Below are 22744 nucleotides of genomic sequence, written 5' to 3'. Positions count from 1 at the left end.
ACATGTCTGGAAATACATACAGAAAACATTAACTTCTTGATGCTACATCACAAGATGTATTGCAAATCTGGCTATACAAAGAGAGGCTATCTACATAAAAATACAACTTCCTCCAAGAGTTCCTTACATCTGACCTCAATCTCTTTGAGCTTTCTTATTCATCACTGATAAATGAGATTTCTTAAAACAGAGCTCCAGTCACAATAACTCCCTGCTCAAAGATCTTCAAGGTCTATATTGAGTGTAAATCCAATTAAGTGTAAGTATCAAATTTAGAAATTAAAACCTTCAACAAAGTGATCCAACATACTTCTATATATTTCCCTCTCTTCCCATACAAAGCTGTGAATGTAGGTAATGTAGGGTTTTCTTACTCTTCCAACATTCTCAGTACAATCTCCCTTCTCTGCTCCATTCTGTTTTTCTTTTTTTTCTATATGCCGCTGTCTCTATCACTTCTTGTAAAAGCCCTAGTCAATCTTTCAAAGTGTTCAAATACTAAATTTTTTTGAATCTCTATTTCCTCAAAATGAGCATAGTACTATTTCTTTACTCTGACCTCCAGTACCACTATTTTTATTTTCTTGTAGCCATCTTTTTCTTTTTGTGAAATCATTTTATCACCCATACTAGAGCATGGAGATGAACATATTGATTTTCATACTTAAATTAGGTAATTGATAAGATTAAGTATGTAATGTGAAGTATCATATTAAAGTTCCTATCAGAAAGAGAACATGATTACTAAAAGAAAAAAAAAAGATTCCTTCAAGACAAAATTGTCACATAAAAAGTATCCTCTTACATGGTTCTTCAACCATGTGTATAGTTTTAATTGTCAGAAAGTTGCAAAGAGTAATGTCAATCAGTTAAAGACCACATATATACATTTGTGAAGAGGAAAAGCAGAAGGTGGATTTGTGTTGATAATGAGAACCCGATACAATCTGAAGGGATGAGAAGAAACGGACAATTATCAAATATTTGCTGGGAAATGAGTCAGATTTATTACATCATTGTGTTGAATTTAACTGTCTTTTGGAGTGAACGGTTAACAGGGGACAAATATGTAATATTGCCAGACTGGAAAGGTTGATTTGGAGAAGAGTCAATGCCATGATGTGCTCTTTTAGGAAGAATTAGGTGATAGACAAAATTATTATTTTTTTATCACACGTTAAAGAAGTTTAGAGATAAAATTTCCAAACCAGGGTAATAACATGAAATTTTGAAGACTTGAGTCTCCTTTTAGGCTGCTCCATGTTCTCTTGAGTCCAAATCAGAATCCAGAACTCCAACCATCATGTTCATATAGCAAGCATCAAGGAAGAAGGGCTGAAGCAGGGTGTGACCTCTCCTCTGAAAGAAATGTCTTAGAAATATGTCAAGGCATCTCTGATTAAATCTCATTGGCTATGTCCAATGAGATAATAAGTTCTATGTTCACCCTTAATTAAAAGGGAATTGAAGAGAGCACATGACATAATGAGCACTGGGTGATATACTCAACTAATGAATCATTGCACATGATATCAAAAACTAATGATGTACTATACCTTGGCTATTGAATTTAAATTAAAAAAGAAAAGAAAGGGGAAAAAAAGGAATTGAGACATGTATTTATTCTAGATTGTCATATACCTAACCAAAAATTAGGAATTTTCTTAATTTTGAAAGAGAGAGCATATGTTAAGGAATATCTTGCAGTCTGTCAGAAAAAAATCCTGGGTCTTATAAGAAGATATCTTTTGATATCGATGAAAGTATGTTTTTAGTAGAATGATAAAAATAAAATTTTGGAGATATTAAAGAGGGAATAGTCAGGAAAGTGAGAAATCACATCCTTAATCAAAGAGACATTTGCTTATGAAAGATTAGCAAGAAATAGGAAGGCTTCTAGGGAGGGCCTCAAGGTTAAGGAAAGAGAAGAGGACTTTGCATTTTTGAAGGAAGTGCAGTTGGAGCTGCAAAGTACACTTGGAAACCTGGCATGGGAAAAGATCTGAGAAATATCTCCTGTGGATACATTGAAAGGACAAATATACTGACTAAAGCATGTTGAAAGGAGGAGGATGATAGTTTGGTAGATTCTATCAGATAGCCAATACCTTCTCAGTTTAACAAAAGCATAAGTCATGCATTGTAGGTGAGGGGAAAGGGAAGTAAAATAGTCCAGGTGGTGAGTGGATAATGTTTGAAATACAGATAGAGAAGTTAAGTAGCTCGCTAAATGAAATGAAATTATCGGGCATGCGTCTGAATACCCACAGCTCTACTAGGTAAGAATTGCTTCACCTAGTCTTTGAAAGAAACTCACATACTTATTAAGAAAGTACTTCACTGAAGATTTTACCTGACTTGGGATGCAGGGATATCACACAACTTAAAGAACTAAGCGATCTCAGTAGTCACAGTAAAGATACATATTTTACAAAAACTGCAATTGGCTTCCTACAGGCACTGTTATTGTTTAATTATGGATTTCTCGAGAAAAAAAAAAGCTCCTTGAAAATCTTGCTGTCAGAGACAAATTCTTAGCTGATTTTGCAATGTAATGTTGGCTTTCCAAGCATAAAGCTAGTTAGAGGAAGTGCAGAAAATTCACTGCTCACTTTTTTATTGAAACTATAAATAGCATCTATATTGTGCCTTGGAAAAACAAGCATGGGTTCAAAACTTGATTAAAAGTTATTTTTTCTCCTTAAACTGCTATGTAGTTCATCTATAGGCTAAAACTCATAACTTAAGTTTTATCCTTAGCAGACAAAGATGAAAGTAATTGGTTTGTCTGACTGTGTATCCATCCCCAAAATATTAACGCAAAATATGTTTTGGAGGTAGGCTGAGAAACTTCTAAAAGGTTAAGTGACAGTATACCTTTTGGGTTAATCTTTAAATAAGGTTAAATGTCCAGTTTTTAAATAACATTCTCCCAATTTTTATGTTGTCTGATCACTCCCTAATTGTTTATAAAACAGGAATCCGATTTATTGTAATGTATACTATTCACCTGCAGGTATTAAAAGAAATATGTCCTTTAAATAATGTACCCCAGACAGGGTGAGCATACTGTTTAAGTAAAATGACATACTTCATTTTATAATTGGTCAAAAGCACCTGAGAAATAGCTGTTCAGTTTTGAAAGGTACATGGGTGAATAAATTGCCTCCTTCATTAAAAAAAAAAAAAAGTTATCATCACAATGCGTTATTTCTCTGATTCAAAGTTTATCATAAAATAATTTAAATAAACACAGGAATGGAGTATTTGTGTATAAGGGATGAAAAAGAAAGACAAAGGGGAATACAATTGCAGTTACAAAACCTCAAGCAATAGGACTTGTTTTAATGGGTTATCCTTTTCACTTATCCATTCCCACTTACATCCAATAAACCTATTGAAAAAAAAAGCCTCTTGATTCCTTTAATATATTTTTCTTTTGAATTTAATGGAATTAAATTCAGTCTATATATTTCTGACCCAAATCTGAGAAAATCTAATCAGAAAGAATCCATTCCCTCAAGAAGATGGGGGCTAATATCTGGTTTTCTTAGAGCTCATACAAAAAGGTGTAGTCAGTACAATACATCATATCCTCACCGAAGGCTCATTTAGAATGAATTTGGAGCAACTGAACTAGAGGAAGAAGACAGCTGTGCATAGAAGAGACGGGAATCTTGACTCTTTTGAAACAGCAAAAGAGGGGAAAGGAAATAACCCAGGCTTTTGTTTGGAGTGTGCGATATGGTCTTTGAAGTGTCATTACCTTGTTATAGAACTAGCTGTTCCATTTTCTAATTTTGTTGTTGCTGGAGAGACTTATGCTAGGAAGTAGTTGAGGGACTTGTGCTCGTTTTTAGACAGGCAGCAAAGTTTTACCATGGCAATTACTAAGAAAAAGAGAGGGAGTAGAAAGGATAATTGTTTTTACATTATTTTGGAATTCTGAAAGGAGCTGGGCTTGGGTACATTAATAAATTAAAAATGAAGTTACAGGGGCGCCTGGGTGGCACAGCGGTTAAGCGTCTGCCTTCGGCTCAGGGCGTGATCCCGGCCTTATGGGATCGAGCCCCACATCAGGCTCCTCTGCTATGAGCCTGCTTCTTCCTCTCCCACTCCCCCTGCTTGTGTTCCCTCTCTCGCTGGCTGTCTCTATCTCTGTCGAATAAACAAATAAAAATCTTAAAAAAAAATGAAGTTACAATTTCAGAATGCATTATTCTGTTATACCAAATATCACATTGAATTGTAATTATTTACTTTCATTTCTTTCTCACTCAGACTTATATTGTAAGAGAAAATAATGTGCTCTCTTCAATTTTTTAATCCCCAACCCGGATATAAAAATCGTGGTAAAAATGTTTGTGTAATTAACTAACCTGGCTGTGTTTACCATGTTATCTTCCACTCTTTGTTTTGTTCTTTCTTCCTTTTTTTTTTTTCTCTGTATAGGCTCTTTAGTGCATTTAGTAAATTTCTTTAGTAAATTTAGTGAATTTAGCTATATGTTTCATTTTATGAGAGTAATTAGCAAGTTTAGAATGTATATAGCAGGAGTCAAAGAATGAGAATGGATACAAAAACTGCTTCTTATGAGAAAACAGTACACAAATAAGTCCAGTCAATGCAGTGGCAGGACACGAATGAATGAATGGTCTTCAAATTCTTGAGAGAACAGAGTCTGCATCTCTTAGCAGAAGACACATTCACAGGGGAGTTTAGATCAATAAAAGAGTTGTCCAAATATGCAACAGTTGCTTTTTAAGGTGTGAGATTCCTGTCCTGGTGGGGTAAAATGGAGACTGGATTGTCTGTTTACAGGCATATTCTCAAGAGCATTCCTTCCTGGAATGGAAGAAAGAATTTGTTAATTCTCTTACCCTTTCCTCTTAGATGTAATAGTTACCTCATCACTTGCCCAGCTGCTAGCCACCTCGTGACAATGTTTAAGAACCTATCTCTGATGTAGACAATTAACAAGCTATTGCCATTCACTCTGTAGGTACTTGTATCTGGGCAGAGGGGCTCAGGTATCTGTCTTTTTTTTTTTTTTTTTTTGAGTCTAAAGGATCTAGATACAAATACCTTGTCAATATCTTTCTTGCAAATATTTTTCTCATTCTCTAGGTTATCTTTTCACTTTAAAACAACATCCAGGATAGTTAACATAAAGTTCTATATTAGTTTCAGGGGTACCATATAGTGATTCAACAATTCTATTCATTATTCAGTGCCCTCTATAAGTACTTTTGACAACTGTTGTGCTGTCTTGGGGAACACAGAGATTAATGAAGATACTTTTCCCTCTGGATGTCCATAGTTTATAATGGGAGGAAAGGTTAAAAAAACGTAAATTATGATGCAATGGGTACATTATAAACAAACTTGTCCTCTTTTTTTTTTCTCTTCTTAGTACTATGTCTGCCAAAAATATTATTGTTTTGCAAATATAGGTGGAAAATGCACATATCAATTCCTTGCAGATCTCCTGGTTTTTTCTGTGTTCTGTTTCCAGGAAAGAAAACCTTGTTGGAATGTTGTTGTGAAAAAGGACTTTTGACTAACCAGACAATATGTACATGTTGATATAAGGAATCAGACTTCACTTCCATATAGATTCAATGAGTTTTCTAATATCTGATTGTTGAGTTTTCTAGAATCTGAATCTGGGATGTAGCAATGGAAGGTGATTCCATGATAGAAAAATGATGTGGCAAAATTAAGCAACAAAATCAATACAAATTCATTGGATAAGTGACATCTTGTTTGTTTAGAAAAGCCAAATATGTATGTTGCTTTCCTATTATTGTAATATAAACTTGAGGTCCCACAGTTCCGTATTTCCCGTCATATTTTAATACATTCTTCAACGTACAAAACTCTCTTCCAGCTTCTGGACTTTGCACTTGTAATTCTCTGTTTAGAAGTTCTATCTCTTCCTAAGTCTTTGCCGATACAACTCATCAGAACTTAACCTTCCCTGCCCCTCATAAATCAAGCCTGATCTCTACTAGTTATATCGTTTGATTGCAGCAGATATTGTTTCTTATCATGATTTTCAAATATACACACGTGTGTGTGTGTGTTTATGTGTACACACAGGTTATATTCATTTATAATTAAATTATTAATTAGTGTTTTTCTGCTTTATTATAGACTGTTTTAGCTCAGAGCGTCTAACCTTTTTGTTTACTTTAGTGAGCCCAATCCTCAGGAGAACATTTGGCAAATAGATTTTGCAAGGCTGAAAGGAAGTTTTACAGCTTACTAAGGACTAGCTGTAGTAACATAAAATGAAATTTAGGGACTGGCTGGCCTTCCGTCCAACAATAGCCAGGTTTTTTCATTTATTTATTGTTGCTCAAAAATCTTCTATAACAGAATGATTCTACTCCCTCCTAAAACACTCTTAACGAGCATTGTATAAATGCATAAAAAGATTATTTCTAATATTTTTCTGCACTGGTTATGCTTATAAAATTTACAAATATGGTGAGTATCAAGTATCTTAGTGCTACTCGTTTATATGGAATTAATATTTACATGCTGTGTCACCTTAAGTGTATTGTAATCATGTACATTTAATTTGATTAGATATCAATATACAATACATGCAAAGTAAAGGAACTTCTGCCAAACACAATAGTTTTTATTTTGAAAAAAATTGTTCAATTCAATGTATAACCTATTAATAATATGAGATAGAAAGATATACATCTATTTTTAGTTTTATCTTGAAAACCCTATTATGTTAGCAGGTGATTAATACTTCATTTGATAGCTAAATAAAGACAAATTCATTGCAGGTAAACTGATTTACTCGCATAAGCACTGTTAGCATTATTCATTTCAGTTACAGAGACTGTATTTTCTCATCTGTACAAAGAGGTGCTTCGACTAATGAGCCCTAGTTTCTTGCCTGGTTTACCATTCTATGATACTACAAATTTCAGTAAGCTAATTTTATGTTTCATCTACATGCTAAGAAGATCATAACAGAGAAATAACACTTTAGATAATTGTATTCTTTGGCTATTTAAAGTTCTCTGTTAACAAGAATGGAGATAAATGATGGAGAAATCAACTCTTACATCTATTCTATGTGTTAGTAATCAGAAAAAGAAAATTTACATTCTCAATTAAATAATAAAACATTAGCATTTTGCTAGAAGACTTAATCTCTTTCAAATGTAGTTTCTCTGTCTTTTTTGAATAGCTTTTATCAAGTTTGCTATTTTATGATTGCAAGACCAGATCTTATCTCCCTTACCTGAGTGTAGTGAGGCATCTCTTCCACTACTGGCCACAGGGCAATTCTTGCCATGGGGCTCGAGTTATAACAAAGTATAAAACAGAAACCCTTGTACCTTTGTATCTTAAGTATGTGGAGCACGGGCATGTTCAGGATCCAGTTTGCGAATACTCCGGACCCTTTCTTCATGAGCCGCAAATGGTAATAAACAAATAAAGGGTGGTTTAGAAATCTAGATCTGTGGTCTTGTCATCACACACTCCAAATGTCTTCTATTTCACTTTCATGTATAAAGATAAGTTGATTAGGCCAGGTAATAAACTTCATTCTGTGAAGGTAATAACTCATTGATCTCAAAGAGTGTAGATAATACCAAGTCATGTTGCAAATGATTCTCTTATTATTTCATAACTTCTGGCCTCAGATATTTTGTGGTTTGGAACAGCAATAAATCTTTCTCACATATGTTATGAAATCAGAAATGATCTCTTTCAGAAGTCTAGGTAATATATATTCTCTGTGTGTGTGTATTTCAAGTCCCGCATATTTTATTCTCCCTAACTAAATAGGTGTACTCAAAATTTCCATTTATTTTAGGAAGATAATTTAAATGTTTAGGAAGGGAACAACTTTGATCATCTTGACATTTTGGTTGTGACTCTAGAAAAAAATATGAAATTCCAGAATATCTTCAATCCCGATAATTTTGAAAACTTTCTAAGAAATCTAACAAAATAAATTGGCTTTAATTTCTAAAAATCCACTTTGTTTGGTGTTTTGCAAGATATTTTCTTTAGAAAGACTGCAAGCAAATTTGTGAGCATTGTATTGCTAGTATTGCCCTACTTGTTGAATCGAGAAAAATTAATATCTGTCAATCAGATTGGGATTATCTTTGCAGCTTTATCCCCTGGAAGTAGTGTTTCTGGGCCAAAAAGAGTAGTTACTTAATGTCAAGGGAAGAAAATACTGAAAATCCTATTTCATTTGGTTCTTTCTCAGTGACCTAGCACATTCTTTTTTTTTTTTTTTTAAGATTTTATTTATTTATTTGACAGAGATAGAGACAGCCAGCGAGAGGGAACACAAGCAGGGGGAGTGGGAGAGGAAGAAGCAGGCTCATAGCAGAAGAGCCTGATGTGGGGGCTCGATCCCATAACGCCAGGATCACACCCTGAGCCAAAGGCAGACGCTTAACCGCTGTGCCACCCAGGCGCCCCATACCTAGCACATTCTGATCACATTTCTCCTAGATCATTTCTTGCCCCAAATTTATATCACTCTATTATTCACATAAGGGCAGCCATATGATTATATTTTAATTATTTTATGGTATCATTGATGATGAAAACATACTATGTAAAACAACATGCTCCTCCAAATTAAAGCTTATATCAGTTTTGGGAACATGTTGCAATATTTTCTGCAGTGCTTATGTTATAAACTCTTCATTTATTTCAGGTGCAATTACATAGCCATCTAATAATGTTGCAGTATATACATTTGTGTGGGCTTACTAACAGCACGATGAGGTCTGTAAAAGGTAAAGAATGTTTATAATCATGCTGTATACTTTTACCCAGGTTATTGATTGAAATGAAATCAAGAAGTGACAGTAATCTTTTATACAATACACTTCCTGGAATAAGAAAGAAGATGAGAAAATTAGTCTTTCTAACCCCCAGTAAAATTCAGGCAAGATTGATTTCATCTAAAATTTTCAGAGGCAAGATTTTTTATAGAAGTTCAATTACAATATTGTCATTTTCTTGTACTGCATATTGTATTTACAAAATGAATATTATGAATATTTCAAATAAACAGAAGCAGTAATATAATTTATATGCAACATTATATTTTACTTGCAAAACTGTCAGACTCTTTCACTATGGCTTTGAAAATATCTGATGAATATACTTTGTATTATTTAAAGTTTGTGGTAAAAATGAATGATGCTTATTTGATTATATTTAAGTGTTAAGATGAATGGATATTAAACCCAAATTTTTATGCATCAGAGAATTAGGTTTAGAAAAACTCTAGTTCTTATACTAAACTGCCTGCAAAGGTGTAAAATGTTGAGTTTAGGTCAAAACATGACTTTCGAAGTACACTTTTTGCATCTATTCAATTATTTTAATCTGAAAAGTTCTAAAAGCCAATAGAATCCAGATTTAACATACTTTCCTTAACTGAATTTTACTTGTTTTATAGTGGGTAGCAAGAATATAAGAATGAAAACCAGGTTGAAAGAATAGTGAGATTATTCTTAAACATTTCATAAAGCCTGCATCTTCCTCAGAAGAGTCAAATACAGAAACATTTCTGCTTAAAAAGAAAGAGGGGAAAGGGGAGAGAGAGAGAGAGAGAGGGAGAGAAACACTAACATTATATTTTAATTTAATTCAATTCAATAAATCTCAATTTGCACTTACTTTGAAGTACCAGAGAATCATATGTCTTTGTTGGACTTCTTGGTAAGGTGATGATTATGTTCGTGAAACAATATAAAGAAAAAAAACTACCATCCAATTAAGAGTGTAATCAAATGTCAAAAGAATACAGAGCAGATATTGGTAGGTAGTCAGATCCACCAACAACACACACTTAGGGGGATTCTACTACATACTGGTTATAGTGCATGTGATCAGTAAGGTTTCTAATTTCCACACTGATACTCATGAGGGTCCTATTTTAACCATTCATTTAGGAGCTCATTCATTCAGCAAAATATTTATTTATTTATTTATTTATTTATTTATTTATTTATTTTTAAAGACTTTATTGATTTATTTGAGAGAGAGATAGAGAGAGCACAAGCAGGGGAAGGGACAGGCAGAGGGAGAGAGAGAAGCAGGCTTTCCAAAGAGCAGGGAGCCTGATGCGGGGCTCGAACCCAGGACCCTGAGATCATGACCTGAGCTGAAGGCAGATGCTTAACCGACTGAGCCACCCAGGTGCCCCTCGGCAAATATTTATTATCAGGTACTGTGCTATTTGATGTGGAAACAATAATGATAAAAAACAGACACTTTCTCTGCATGCCCTGAATTCATGTTCTACTGTGGTGACATATACTTACATTAAATCACATGAAAGTAAATTTATACTGTGAGAAAGAGATGAGAGGAAGTAATGCATTGTGCTACAAGATTGTAAATTAGAAAAGCTAATGTATTTAGGGAGATAGGGAAGGCTTTCTTTAAGTATATTTTATTGCCTTTTTTTAAAAAATAAAAGTTAATCAAATGAACAAAGTTTAGGAGCTGAGAGAAGCAATCCAAAGAGAAGAAAATGTAAAAACTCTTGCAGGAAGAAGGTTAGAACTTCTCCCAATATGGGTAACCAGAAGCCACCTGACCCTATGCCAGAAGGGGAAAAAACAAAAAACAAAACACAAAACAAAACAAAAACACACTAACTTGTTAGCTAAGATTGGCAGACCTTTCAGTAGTATTAGTGGTTAAATTTTTCTCTTTGACACAACCATATTATGGTGACTTTACCATCCAATGGCACCAAAGGAAGTAAGATTAAAGTTCAAGCTGAGATCACCAGTGGTGGAAATCACATTTAACACTATCCAACTACGACTGGCATTGTGATATGGGTTCTCACCATCTAGTTGTGTCTGGAAATTGCTAATTAAAAATAACATTCTTAAACTATAGTAGGACAGGATATAATTATTTATCAATACATTTTCTGCATATTCTTACCAACTAAGCATGCTTCTAAATAATTTTATTTAAGTGAACTTTCATAAAGTTATATAGTAGAAAAAAGTCATAATTCAAAATTTTATTGGGAGAGTAGCAAATATTTTATTGATGCCTCACTTAAAGGATGTTGAAAAAACATTACCAGGATTTCTGCTGGCTGTTGCTTCCTTCCAAGGCTGAGTCCAAAAGCAAGCTCTGCACCAGGCACACTTGGGGAGGGTCTCAAAGTATATTTTTTTGCATATCCTTGGCATGGGAACTCCCAGAATAAGATCATCTTCCCTTTTGACATAAATAATCCATTGCCATCAACCAAACATCCTCTTGAATAGAGTAGTTTGGGAGGGTCAGTAACAAGATGCTTCAAGGCAGACTACCTTCATTGGTGTCTATTCTATCCAACAAAATTTCACATGAACTTGTTCCACATGGGAGAGAGCGTGCTTCCCCTTACCACACTCTCCATTGGCTCTGACAGTTTATTTGCTTGTTTGTTTGTTTTGCTACTATTCAAAGTCTAGCTGAAGCAAATTTATTTACTAAGCAAGTTAAGGGCTCAACAGATGAGTAATGATTATAAGTCTCTGGAATCATGGAGAAGGGTGAGATGGTTAGTTTTTTGTTGTTGTTGTTATTCTTCTTTGTTTTACTGCAGTAAAATATACATAATGTTAAATTTATTATGTTTTCATTTTTAAGACTACAGTTTTGTGGGCAAGTTGGGCCATTGAGGCTTATATGCCATTTTGAACTAGGGGCATGAGTCCTCAAAGAGGAGGGGGAAGGTTCATAAGGCAATAAGAAAAATAGGCTTTATTCTTTCTTAAAATTCACTATGTGTTCTAAGGATTAGTGTGTTAAAAGCCAAATTTAGTTTCTTTTCAAAAGTACCATAATGTGTTAAGTTTGAAAGCTATCATCATGGACAACAAGACTGAATATAAGAAAATGGATACCCCTGCTTCTCTCTCTTTCCCCATTTTTCTCCACTTCTCTGTACCTAGTACACTGTAGGTTCTCAATAAATGTTTGTTGGATAAATTAACAAGTGAGTGGATGATATAAAAAAAACTTCCAAAGGTTTAAACAAAAATTTATGAAGGTGAAAAAAAAAAAAAGGAAGAAAACCAGACATTTGGGAATTAGATCATACAAATAGGTCATTCAGATAAAAGTTATGTCTGGTAATAGGTCTCAGAGTCGGCCCCCCCATGTAAATTATTTTGGGTAGTTAAGGGAGAGATAAAGGTTTCTTTGAGTCTGCTGTATCTTGATGGCTTTCAGCTCAAAATAATCCACATGTCAAAGTAGTATATTATGGGGTCAAGTGTTCTGCCCCCATTTACCAGAAAATAAGTAGGTGCTAAAACACACACACACACACACACACACACACACACTGCTATGGGTGTGTCAAAGGGATGTGGAAGCCAAATAATACATTTCCCAATGCCTAAAGCTGAACAATTTGATAAACAAAATAAAGTAGTAGTAGATTATAACCCAAAGTGTAAACTGTGTAGGAAAGTCCCTTGGTAATACAGGTTAATTTAACATTGACATTGATAGTTATGTTGATAGTATGTACACTTGATATGTCATGATGAAAATGGCAGTTTATTTTTGGGATCTCCTTGCCAAAAACATACAACCCCCATCTAATCATGAGGGAAACATAAGACAAATCCCAACTGAGGGACATTTTACAAAAAACAAACAAACCAGTAAAATGACTAGTACTCGAAACTGTCAAGGTCATTAAAAACAAGAAGTCTGAGAAAGTGTTACAATAAGACCCCTAGGAGACATACTGATTAATTTAATGTATTCTGGGTGGGATCTTCAGATAGAAAAAGAATGTTACATAAAAACTAGAGGGAGGATCTTGGTTGATAAAAATGATGTTTTTTAATTGTGACAAATGTATCGTACTAATGTGATGTTAATTATATAGGAAACTGCGTGTTGGAGTATTAAGAATTCTCTATATTGTTTTCACAATTTTACTGTAAATCTAAAACTGGTCTAAAATAAAAAGAAACCACTATTTTAATAAGATTCTATACAAATATCACTTTATGTATTTTCCTCCTTCATAAAGGTCAATATGACACTGTGACTGAATCACCACTGCAAATATTTGAGTAGTAAAGTTAGGCCAGAAGTCCTCCAGTTGCAGTCTTTATACATTTTCAAGCAATTGTCACATTTAAAAAATAAACTTAAAGCACTCCTTTACATTTGATTTCCTTGGTAAATCAAAGCATTAAAATCCCCCCCCCATTAGAGTGATAAGTTCAGAGATGAACGGTCAGCATGAGTGCTAACATGCATCTGATGTCAACTTGAAAATACAGAGCCATGATGAGAGGCAAGTGAGCGTTTATCTGGGATCAAAGAATTGCAACCCAGTGAGCACAGATACAGGTGGAAACTGGAAAAGTGGCATGAGGCTTTTGTAAGGAAAAAGAATGGGATGGGGCCACAGCACAGGAGTTAAGAAGAGAGAAAAAAAAATTGAGGGCTTTAACAAGCTAACCTACTCCGATTATACATTGATTGACTACTGATTCTTTCTTCAGAAAGTCCACAATCATCAGTCTTAGGATAAGGATGCCCCATTTCCTTCTCAAGTAATTGCTTAAAACAGTTGTCATTTTGCCCAATCCAAAGATTTGGTCCCAGTTTCTCCACAGTGGCTAGTCAGGCTTAGTTTTTAAATGGCACCACTCATGTCAGTTTTTCTCATTGGGAACTATAAAGAATGGGTTCTTCTTTCCCCTTAGATCTAAATCTGAGACACTAAGGCTACTACCGCTACACACATCTTGTCACCACAACGGAATAGGAAGAAACCAAAAAACCAAAAACAAAATCACAGGCAAAAGAAAGGAACACCACCGACTGAGAAAGAAGAAAATGATTTTAGCTATATTGCTTATGCCCCGATGTGGGATGATATTTGAAGTCTCTCCCTAGGCTTGTCATTAATGAAAGCGGATATATTCCTTTTACTTTGCAAAAGTTAGCTTGGGCATATGTCTATACAAGAGTCTTAACATGGGGCACCTGGGGGGCTCAGTCGGGTAAGCATCTGCCTTTGGCTCCAGTCATGATCTTGGGGTCCTGGGATCAAGCCTCATATCAAACCCCTTGAGATCCAGTCTGGCCTCTGGCTCCTTGCTCAGTGGGGAATCTGCTTCCTCTCCCTCTGCCCCTGCTCCCGCTCACTCTCTTTCAAATAAACACATAAAACCTTTAAAAAAAGAGTCTTAACTGATACAGAGAGATTTAGAGTTGAGCAAAAGAAAGAAGTTCAAGTCATTGTTCAAAATTGGTTTCCTCAAAAATCTCTGACTTTTCCATATTTAATAAAATCTAGTCAGTTTCTATTTCTCTTCTCATTTCTTCACTTCTCTTTTTTCCTACCTCCCACATTCATATTTATTTCTAATGATCAGCAAATGATGTCACTTCTGCTGTTTTTATCTCATCTTCTACCTCATGCAGCTTACTTACTTTTCTGAAAACAGAAACAAAACAAAAGCAAAATAAAACAACCCTGAGTTACCTGCAACGAATTCTGGTCACAACAATTAAAGTACTACATTTTTCACCTGCTTCTTCCTACACATTGTTGTAGATTTACTTATATTTATTTATATCCACCAATAAACTATAAACTCCCTTAGAGCAAAGACCGTGTCATATCTGAGTTTTACTATCAGTCCGGAACATACCATATTGCCTGATAAATAATATTTGTGGGGTTATACATTATTGTTTGAGAGCAGACACATAAATAATAATGTTTTAGTGAAAAGATATCTGAACAGACTTGATTTTGCTGTGATGTTGCTGTCCCTTATTTATGTAAAATAAATAATCCATTTTCTTCTTTTATGAAATAAAGTATTCAGGCAAAAAATTTTTAACTACTACAATTCTAAAATCTATGAATCCAAAAGCCTTTTCAGGCAGCTTTTACTCCTTTAGCCATAATTTGGTGACTACAGTTTTATGCAATCCAAAGTATTCCATTTTCTTCTATTCACCATTGTCCTGACAATGCAAAAAGGCTGGGGATTCCGAGAGTATTCTTAGAACAGCATATACAGTACTGTTCACTTGCTAGCTCAAATTCTCCTAGACCCAACATGGAAAATGGAAACACAATCAATGTCCTGCCATATAGTTTCCATAAGATCAAATACAAATGGTTATTCAGGAAAAGTATTATTCTTACTGATATTGAAGAAAGAGTTGGTTTTGTTTAATGCCTCCTCCTGAAGGTGGTATTAGGGAACAAATACTCCTATCCCCTTCAAGATCCTTCTAGTCAGAGTCAGAATCAAACTGACATCAGAAAGACTAACAGGATAAAATCAAATTTAATAGCATATGTACAGGGAATCCATACGGACTGGATATTCCAAAGACAGGCAAAATGAGTTATAGATGTCATTCTGAACCAAGGAGAAGGAGGTAGGGGGCCGGGACTTCAGACGTTGGAATACAATTCACAAGAACATGAAAACAGTAAATGTTTGGTAAACAAATATTTGTGGACCACTGGAAAACACTGGGACAGAGGTCTTTGATTAACTTTGCTAGGTTCCTCCCTGTCTGTCTACCATACCTAGTTTATTTCATAATGTATCTATGGTACTAGCTCTCTTCCTCGAGCACATTCTCTGTCTGAATTGTTTAAGACATTTGGGGGGGACAAGTAAAGAGCTTTCCCTGAATCTGTTGAGTTTTGATTGTTTTTTAACTCAAAATAATCTTCATACAAAGTGGCCCATTTGGGATATCCTGCCCTTGACCCCTGTAGTGGGTAGAGAGACATGGGGTAATTTATTGAGTATTTATTATTAGCATTCATAGACTATTTAAAAAATATATAGCAACAGAAAATAATCTGATGGTACCCAACTGAACAAGCAAGTACAAAGAAATGACAGTAATACATTTGATTTCACAAATGCATTTTTTAATGCATGAGATTTTTAAAATCCCATTTTTTATCTATAAAAATGGGAAAGGGAACTGTACCTACTTAGGCTTAACCTGGGGAAAGTAAATGAAATAACACAATAAAGTACTTAGAGTATGGCCTGGTTAATTGTTAGGGTTCAATACCTGTTAGCTAGTACCTCAGATGATTAAGAACAAGCACCCAGGTTTTGGATGATTTGATTTCACACCAAAGGAAAATTTTTTAAATGCCTGGAATAGTATTTACAGTATCTAGAAATAATTTCTTTACTTTGCTGGTTGCTAAATTATCAGTGCCTTTAGTGTACTAATGTGCTATTGGAGAGAAAAAATAATTTTCCCTCTACCCTTCTTGGTTCTTGGCTGATATGTACCTGTAATTAAAAAAAAGATTAATAAGAGAAAAACAAACAGAATTTTAATAACATGTATACCACCTGTATTTGGGAGATGCTTTGGAAAACTGAATAACTCCCCCAAATGTTCCAAACTGTCACCTTAAATAACATTGTCAGCTAACGACAAAAGAAGGTATTGGCGGTGAGGAGTCAGTTATGAGAGGTTAGTAGGAAAAGCACAGTAAATAAAGGCAAGGCTGTTATGCAGATTTAAGTCATTGTCTTCTCCACAGATAAGAGTTTTAGAAATTTAGAGTCATTTTTCTCTTCCTGCTACAGAGAAGGAGACACCCTAACAGATGGAGATTGTACATTTCCCGATACATGTAAATGTCTCTTACAAAAGAGTAGCTTCTCAGTTTTTAGAACTTTTCCTATGTCAGCTGTTTCTTAAAAAAAAAAAAAAATCAGCCTAAGATAATATTTATGCCAAAGAAGCATAGTTTGTAGTGATTATATTCTGCTCCCCTTCAGTGCCTAGAGCTTCTGGAGAGCTATGGAATATACATACATAGATTTCCTACATGTGTTTATTCAAAACCCATTTTGTTCAGAGCATCCAAGAATTCCTTCGAATACATTTAGGACATTCTCACTAGAGGAATGGATGGATAACATATCCTTAATAAAATCCATCAAAGATCTTATTTCTCTCAGCCAATTTTTAAAAATTTAATTACAGTGAATTCGAGATCACACTTCATTTCAGTGACAGGAGTTCACATAGCCCATCTGGCATTTGACCATATAATCATGTATTGTATTAATCAGTACAATTTAGGTAGGATAACCATTCTCTTGTGAAAAATTAAGGGTCTAGTAAGCTACTTCACTTCTACTAAAAATAAGAACCAAACTAGTATCCATAAACAGGGCCAGAATTTGTTTCATAATACAATTTAGATTTTACCCCAACAGGAGAAAAAATTCATCAATAGCAAAATGTCCACATCAAGAACAAATTTATAGAGTAAGTAAAACTAAGCTATGTCATAACATTAGATGTGGAAGATGAAGAACTGGTATAAAAATGACCTCGAGTAAATTTTATGGATTTCAGTATCTGCCCTAGATTATAAAACTGGCCAAAATGTCTTAATACTTTTCTTCTTCCCTAGTGTATACAAATTTTGGAATCCTTCATAACCAGAGTTACATGCTTTATTGGTATTTTGCAGGTGGCATGTCTACTCAAGTTTAACTTACAGTATCACCCATTTTTAACTCTGTTCCTCCTAATTGATTTATCTTATAAAGTGTTTGAAATTGAAAATAGTTTATGGATTGAATCTATGGTTTTCAAACTCCTGTGATTTGCTATTCAATGCGGGATCCATGGCACGGGAACATTAGCCCCATCTAGAAGCCTATTAGAAATGCTGAGTCTTTTTTGGCCCCTTCCTCAGAAACACTGAGTCATACTATACATTTAATAATATATCTAAATAAGACATATGTACATTGAAGTCTGAGAAGCACCACTTATTAAAAATTCAGATTCTTGAGTTGCATAAGCAGAGATTCTGTTGCAGTAAGTTCCCAGTAGTGTCTAGGAATTTGCAACTAATCGCCCTAGTTGAAGAGAACTCTGGTGGTCCAGAGACAACACTTTCAGAAACATGAGCTTATTGTGAGGGTCATCCTAGGTGTATTAAAATAAATATGTAGGGGAGTCTAGAAACTCAGCTTTCTAAGCTAAACTAATGCATCTCAGATGGAATGCACAGTACTCCCAGAGCTGGGGGAATGGTTTTAGCTGAGGCTGTTTTCCTTAATGTTCTACACTTCTTGTACTGATACAGAAAGCCAGCTCAGGGGCAGTGGACATTATAGGCCCAGGCTCAGTCTGAGCAAATGCACAATCTACTTTGATGGAATTTGTCATGTGCATTTTGTTCAATTAAAAGGAAGGCTCATGGGCAAAACAAGAAAGAAGCTTGTAATAACATTCAGTTAAATAACAATCCCATTTTTGGTTCACCTCTATATCTACTCTGATCTTGCCTTTTATTTGGTTCTCTCCTTTAGCCAATCTATGAGGGACCCAGGAAAGTTTTCTGTTGTTTTGAGTTAGAAGCACCTGATTTGATACTTCCCTTATCATAAAAAACCATGTAGTCATGAGAGTAACACAGAGGTGAGGGAGTAAATTTCCCCTCAAGTGTTGTAAAAATGTGATACTATTAATTCCCAGTCCCAACCCCACCCCAAAGCAAATTAAAACTGCAGTGTTCGTTCACTTCTGGCAGGAACATAAATTGGTACAACCCTCCTGAAAAGCAATTTGGCATTATGTTTCAGAAACCTTTAAAATGCCCATACTCTTTAAACTAGCAATTCCCTCTCAAGTAATTCTTCCTAAGGTGATGCGAGCAAAGGTTTATGTACAAAGACCTTCATGGCTATGTTATTTGTAGGAACAAAAAATGGGACATTACCTTATATTCAATAATAGAGGAGTGGTTAAATATTGTGGTAGACATATGGTGGGGGCATGAGCGATTATGTTAAAATATGACAGACTTTGTAATTAGCAAAAAGTTGAACCGGTGTCTTCTCTAAATGGGAGAATGAAAGCTTGCGTGGATGTGGGTTGGATAAAGCAGAAAGCTAGTGGAAAGAACACAGGGTTTGAGTTAAGAAGAACCATGTTCTAGTCTAGGCTCTAGGATGTACAAACTGTGGGACTAAATCTAGTAATTTAATCAACTCCAAGATCCAATTTTTTTTTTACCTGAATCATGTAAACACAACCTAGCTTAAATGTTTTTATGTGGCTGAACATCTAAGCTGGCCAAACATCTTCCATATATGAAAGCTTATTTTAGCTACCGTGTTATGTAAATGTTAGTTGAATGATCATGCTTATGAAGATTTAGAACCCAGAAGGAAAACTTTAGGTTGGGAGAATTTGTAGGATACAGGAGTTCTGCCAGTGATACTGGGAAAACTTGACAAAGTATAGATAAACTAAAGAGAGATCTTTATTACAATATTCTGACACTTATCAGGGCAACTGATGGTAGCAAGGAATATGTCCCTGAATATGGTATGTAAGTGTTCAGAACAAACATGCCCATTTTCTCCACTTTTGGTCTATATTCTTGTGTTATATTTGATTATATTTGCAACATTCAAAACAGAGGTATGATTTAGGCCTGGTTCAGGTTACACGTGACTATAGTTAACAATACCGCATTGCATACCTGAAATGTGTTAAAAAAGTAGATCTTAAATGTTCTCACTACACACACACACACACACAGACACATACACACAAATGGTAACTATATGAGGTGTTGAATATATTAACTGTCCTCATTGTGGTAATAATTTCACAATATATACATACATCAAATCATCACATCATATACATTAAACTTACACAATGTTGTATATCAATTATATCTCAATAAAGCTGGGGGGAAAAAAGGAAAATGCTGAGGATTGGGCACATGACCCAACCAGAGAAAATAGTTTACAATGACTCTTTTGTTTAGGTTGTTGAAAGAAAAGATTGCCAGCTTTCTGCCACCAGGGTTAAACCTTGAAGCACATACTTGGAGCTCCTCCCGGCCAGTTTGTTATCATGTAGCACCTGGACCTAAAACCAATGTAGGGGAGAGATGGGTTCTTGTGACTTCATTTGAATTAAACCTTCCTCTGCATCCAGCCTTCCTTGGTATTTGAATAAGCCAGTAAAAATGTTTCTATCACTAGCCAATTTGAGTTTGTTTTTCACCCCACCAAGTGTCTTAACTGATAATATAATATATAAATGCTAGTTATTATTAAATGCATTGTTTTCATGCCACATAAATGTAAAAGGACATTCCTTTCAAAAACATAGTATCTGTTAATATAGTGAATGATTTGATGATCAATTTGTGGAACATAGAAATATAAATTCATCAGCAGACACTTTTTACAAATAAATATCCAGAAAAGCCCAGTATAACACCATATGACAAGTTATAAAATGATTGAAGACACTAATTTTGCTTATATTTAAGAAATCAATAAAATTTCTTAAAAAGAAATTTTCTTAAAGAAAATAAGAGAAAACAAGGGATAAATTAACTTAGTGACTGTATTATAAATCACTTGGGAGACTCTCTGATCCAGTGGGAAGGTTTATGACTATTTCTGTTGCACGTGAATCAGCATCTCTGAAATTCAGTTTCCCTATTGGAAATCATGTGATGATGAAAGTCCTCAGTGTTTGAGTTTGTTCACGTGAAGTGCAGAGGGCAATGCCAAGCATACGTGCAGCAGCCACTGCTAGGTACTCGATGAGTTTTAATCTTCTCATCTCTTTCCAGCAGTGCTGTAAACATGTGATATTCTGACATTTGGAGGAAATCTTAGAACTCATTTACTCTTCTATTAATTCTGTATCTTCTCCCAATACAGCACTTACACAATATTCTAAAAGGATAAAAAAATTCAATATATACTTGTGGAAAGACCTTTCACATTTGAAATTCACTAAAAATGTATTGACAGCTCACATAAAACTGGTAGAATTTTCTTATGGATAAATGCGGATTAAGCTATTTGAAATGAAAAGTGTATATTTCTCCAGAGGAAACAACTTCATAGCAGGGTGCTTCAGACGCTGATAGCAGGCAAAGGGCAGTTAGACTCTATGAGTGATCTGGAAGAGATAGTAGACAGCGAGGTGTTCAATTTCTGCTGATCACCACAAATTATTTAGGTTAGTGAAAAAACATGCGGGATTATGAGGAAATCCAGAAGGATCTAATTAAACGGGGCGATTGGGCAACGTGATGACAGATTAAATTTAGTGCAGATAAGTGCAAGGTAATGCATATTGGGGAACATAATTTAAACTTCCCATGCACACTGATGGGTTCTGAATTAGCCTGAACCTCTGAGGGAAAGCATTTAGAAGTCATTATGGATGGCTCAATGAGAAAGCTGCTCAATGTGCAAGAGCATTTAAAGTAGCCAATAGAACACTTGTAGGTACTAATTTGAGCATGTGGAAAAATATGAAAACTATTAACATGAAATCGCATAAATCAATGGAAGTCTCATACTTAGCTATATTTATTTCAGGTGCTTTGTCAGAAAACGCTCAGGAACAACTGACAGTGTGTTCAATTGTTAAATTAAAAGTGGGCAAATAGATTGTGTATTTGTTTAGGAATACAATAGCAGCAAGACACAGATTTAATAGGCTCAAAAAATAATGAGTGGTTCAGCAAAAATCTTTGGAACATTTCTTTTCAATAAGTACTTAAATATGAGGGTAAAATGACATTGGGGAACGAAAATCTACATTTTAACAGAAATACCTTTAATATGACTCAGAATCAATCTGTAATTCACTATTGAAGTAAATCTTTGAGGCAAATAGCTTGGCAAGATTCGCAGGGATTAGATATTTATATGACTACGAATAGCATTCGCAGCTCCTCGCTACACCAGGTTCAGATGTTGCAGCATATATCACTCCCTTTGCTCCACGGTTAAAGAAATTATCTCAGAGGCTCAGGGGAGATTTGTGTTTCTTAGTTTAATAATGTAATTCATAAATGACTGGAAAAATAATGTAACAATTGGCCATTACATTATTTATTTTAAAGAAAACTATTTTAGGTGTCATTCCATATGAATTTATATTTTAAAAAATAACTCTGCAGTCATGTATATATAATCAGGGATCAAATTGCTAATGTAGGTATTACCCACCTTGTTATAGGGATTGTGGCAAAAATTTCAATTAAAAAATAACTAAATAAATATAAATGTAAAAATTGTATTATTGTTATGGTTCATTCCTTTGATAAATATGTATTAAGCCTATACTTTGTTCCAGGACGTATAGAAGTTACTAAATACATAAAATAAATAGTCCTTACATATCATAAAGTGGATTACAAGCAGAATATTTAAAATAGGTGGTAAGTTTATATTACAGGACCAGTGATAAAATATTTACAGAGTTCAAGCATAGTAAATGGACTAGTCCAACCTACTTCAGAGAGAAAATAATTTTTGAGACAAGAGCTGAAAGATAGCATTTTTTGTCAAGAGAGGAAGAGGGTATTCAGATCAGGGAAAGCAGTCTGAGAAAAACCAGAAATCGGGTGTTGCAGGTTTTGAGGAACTGCGTACATCAGTAGACTGGCTCATACACTGCAAGTCTTAATACTATGGTTGTTTTCTTATAAAACTTAATTTGGAAAGACTGGTTTCAGATGAAACCACTAAAAATCAAACATGTTAATTAAGACAATGTTCATGGCCATGTTTTAGCAGTTCATTGTTCTACTCCGCCAAAATATCTACATTGACATCTGTTGAAAAATCCTGGTTGAGAATGTACACTCCTCAGGCCCTTTGTC

Source organism: Ailuropoda melanoleuca, chromosome 2, assembly GCF_002007445.2.
Source record: "Ailuropoda melanoleuca isolate Jingjing chromosome 2, ASM200744v2, whole genome shotgun sequence".
Taxonomy (NCBI): domain Eukaryota; kingdom Metazoa; phylum Chordata; class Mammalia; order Carnivora; family Ursidae; genus Ailuropoda; species Ailuropoda melanoleuca.
Note: the sequence above shows the minus strand (reverse complement) of the source record.